The following is a 3,821-nucleotide window of genomic DNA, read 5'->3' on the forward strand; positions in this document are numbered from 1 at the left end:
CACTTCTGAAAAGTCCAAGTACAAAGTCTCCTCTGACCTTAAGGAAACTCTGTGAGCCCCTACAAAAATCAAAAGAAAGTTAAACACCTCCAACATACAAAGGCATATAGTAAACATTCTCATTACAAAAGGGAAAAATAGAGGGTTAAAAAGGAAGGAGACCAAAGAAATAATGAAACACAGGAGGGCAAACATTAAGTCCTATAGCTCTATGTCCAGCATTTGGGACAAAATGTGGTGAGAAGTAAACTCCAAAGGATATGGCCAGCTCTGCTCCTATGGCACTGCCAGTGATTATATCCCTTGTGGCTTCTCTCTTGGGCAGGCTTTGTTCACTACTTGCAGTTTTCCTCAGATGATCCACATTCTAGGGTCTCCATTGCACTTTCAGCTTCACACACTGCCTTCTCAGAAGCACAATGCCTGCCCCCCGCCCCAAGGCCTTCTTCTGAACTCTGGATGGAAGACTTTCTAACCCCACAACTCTTGCATTTTGTACGCCCATAAAACCAGCACCATGTGGATGACACCAAGGTTTGCCATAGCTTGAGCAGTAGCTGAGCCCTTTTGCATCTTGCTGGTAGTTGCAGAGACCTCTGACTGCTTGGATAGCTGAAGATAGTGAATCAATTCACTAGGCTGCCCTTCTCCAATAGAGAGCCCTGGTACTCTCTTCTCAAAGCAAAGTCTTTTACTTTTGCAATGTTAAGCCTTAAAAAGGAAGGGCTTTGGTCATACCTCACATGTCCTTAAGCCATTTTTTCTTTTTTATTCTTTTTTTTTTTTTTTTTAGCCTGGCTTTCCTTTTTATTTAATCAAAGACTGGTAGATAAACATAAATACAGCACAATTACTTCAGACCATTCTTCATATTGTACACAGACCAGTGAACAGGATCTGAAAGAAACCTGCAGTCAGCAGTGAAATGCACACAGCACTTTCTTCCCTTGCTCAAGAAAAGAAAAGAAAACAACAACAAAAAAAACAAAAACAAAAACTTAGAATCTGATCAACACATACTCTCCTGTGACAGATGATTCAGACATAAATAGTGGGTGCAAAGAAACTATATGCTAACTTATGTATAACCTTTGTTAATGAAAAAACAGAAGCAGCCATAATGATTAGGATACATTCAGTTACTGGTAACTAGTCGTGCCTGAAAGGGCATCATCAGAAGAGAAATCGTGCTGCAGAGAAAAGCTATATATACATACACAATGAGAAAATAAACTGCAAGATTAACGCATGCATGTTTAATACTGGAAAAATCACAGCCCTCCAAAATTTCTCCACGTTATAAAAGCCCTCTGCACTCAACTAAAATTAAAATGATCTTAAAAGGATAATACTTGTAAAGTTTAAGTCTTTTAGCCACAAAACTGCAATGGAAATAAATGTTCAGAGTCATTTTCAAAACAAAACAAAAAATCTATTCTTCTGATGACATGCATGATTAAAAGGTCTATGCAAGATACATTGCTCTACATTCCCAGTGACTAGGAAAAAAACCTCAAGTCAATTTTTAGTTTGCAGATGGTCAAAGGATTTTGTATTCCAGCAGGAGTTCAAATCTTCTGTATTTTTTCACCAACAACTACTGGATTTTCTGTTCTGATTTTCTCAGCAGCATCAGCTTTGTAATTGTAAGAGCAATTATGCACATCTGAGTAACGGTGTACACCATAGTAAACATTTCCACAGCGGCATTCAAACCCCGTGAGCCCCACTTTCTTTCTGCACATGAGACAGCGGTTCTTTTTCTGTTTTGGTTTTTCAAGGGACTTGCTTTGCTCTTCAGATGGCTGCTGTGCTGTGTCTGACACTGAAGCTTGCAGATCTTCGGTTTCAGGTGCTGCTTTGTCCACAGACGTACTGTCCACCTGGGATGATGCTACAGATTCGGGTAACAGTGGCTGATTTGATACAGAGCTTGGCTGCACGCATGAAGATGTAGAGGCCAGCACTGACGGAGGCTCTGGGACACTGCCGTCCGTGCACTGGGCCGGTAACGCTTCAGATAGACTGCCGACAGAAGCCGCAGGTGGACTTATTCTACCACTACTACTATTCTGTCGTTGAAGATGTTCTTTGTAGCAAACCGAACACATGCCATTTGTACGAGGGTTTCCATAAAATCCGCAGCCAGTGGAACAAAGCATAGGCATTTGGCTGTGATTCGTTTCTTGAGCCATGTTCCTCTGGTGTACACCTGGCGGCGGCCTCTCCGCCGGACGCGCCCGCCGCCGCAGGTCGCAGCGGTGAGTGGGACTAGGTGAGGCCGCGAACCCCGCTCGCCGGCTGTTTACCAAACTTTCCTGTGTGGCCGCGGGGCCGCTGACGCGCTGCCCTTAAGCCATTTTTTCTATTATCCTGTTCCAAAGTACTTGGTTTCTTTTTAATGATAATCTTTTTAGCAATCAAACTCTACTCTGCTCCATCTTTACAGGCCTCAACTTTAGCAAAGCTTCCTTTCTGGCCAAGCTCAAAACTTTTTAAATCATTCAGGTATGGCTTTTGGTCTTGATTCTCAAGATAAAGCTAGTTCTGAAAGTCTACAACATGCTACAGCTTCAACATTAGACAACCTTGAAATTTCCTTTGCCAAATTAATTAGTTCACTGTTCTTAATCTCAGTCTCCTCAATGTCTAATGACAGGAGCAAAATATAGACAAATTTTCTGCTACAGCATAACACACTTGGCCGGGAGTCCAACTACAAATGGAGTCCTTGTCCCTAACTAAAATCTCCTGGGCCTGGTCTTTTCTTTCTGTTTTTTAATCATCATTCTGGTCTTTTGAGCTCTGAATTTCCCATCAAGCTCAGCTTACAACATGCTAGGGCTGCTTCTCTAGCCAGCATCTCCATACCTTTCTAAACTCCTCCCACAAGTCAGTTCCAAAGGCTTCTAAACCACATGGCCAGGTAGTGTCATAGCAACAATCTCACTTCTCTCGTACCAAAATCTGTTTCACTTTCTCATCAATGAACACAATACCCAACACCACAACTCAGAAAAAAGGTTTACTTTGGCTCACAGTATGTAGAGGTTTCAGTCCATAGTTGTCTGGCTCCAAGGCAGAGCAGCATGGCAGAGGCGTATAGCACAGTAGAATGAGCATATGGTATGGCAGCAAGAGGCAGAGAGAATCAACAGAGCAGGAGGGAGATAGACCCTTCCAGGCCACATCCCCACTTCCTTAACCAGGCTTCATCTCTAAAACCACATTTAGCTATAAACTTACCAGTAGACTAATCCCTGGTAAGTATCATGCTATGACTCAATCACCCCTCAAAAGCCCACCTATGAGTACTTGAGTTCAGGGGCTTTTGGGGGAAGTAGCTAGATAAAAACCATAACAAAGGACCCTCTCCCAGTGGAGTCACACAGGATACACAATACGCCTTGATAAAATGTGTGAAATGTTATCAGCCACATTATTTCATTAGTGATTTAGTGCACAGAGTTTTTTATTGGGGGGGGGGCGCTGGTCCTATACATTCCCCCTGCCTGGCATATACCCAAGACTCTTAGGAAAAAAGCAGGTATTCAGCATAAACCACACTGTTTACACCAATAGCTGAAGTGCAGTGTGCTACTCTTATTATTTGCATTAGTATAAATCCTCTTGAAATCCAAATTTCCATAAACCAGCCAAAGGCCACACTTGCGAAAGGTCTTCCTAAAGATGAGCACTTTCAGACTGGCCACATTAATTCTTTTTTTGCTCACATCAGAACAAAAACCCTAATATCTAATTAACAACTTCCCATTGATCACTGAATTCATACAGCCAACATAACTCAGTACTTCACAATA

At 42.2% G+C, this 3,821-nt stretch overlaps 1 pseudogene; it reads right to left on the reverse strand.

Annotated features, from left to right (window-relative positions):
* Positions 1-1,326: 1,326 nt before the first annotated feature.
* On the reverse strand, positions 1,327-2,359 carry LOC102028707 (annotated as a pseudogene).
* Positions 2,360-3,821: the final 1,462 nt, after the last annotated feature.

The sequence above is a fragment of the Chinchilla lanigera genome, unplaced genomic scaffold (assembly GCF_000276665.1).
Source record: "Chinchilla lanigera isolate Chin_1 unplaced genomic scaffold, ChiLan1.0 scaffold00346, whole genome shotgun sequence".
Taxonomy (NCBI): Eukaryota; Metazoa; Chordata; class Mammalia; order Rodentia; family Chinchillidae; genus Chinchilla; species Chinchilla lanigera.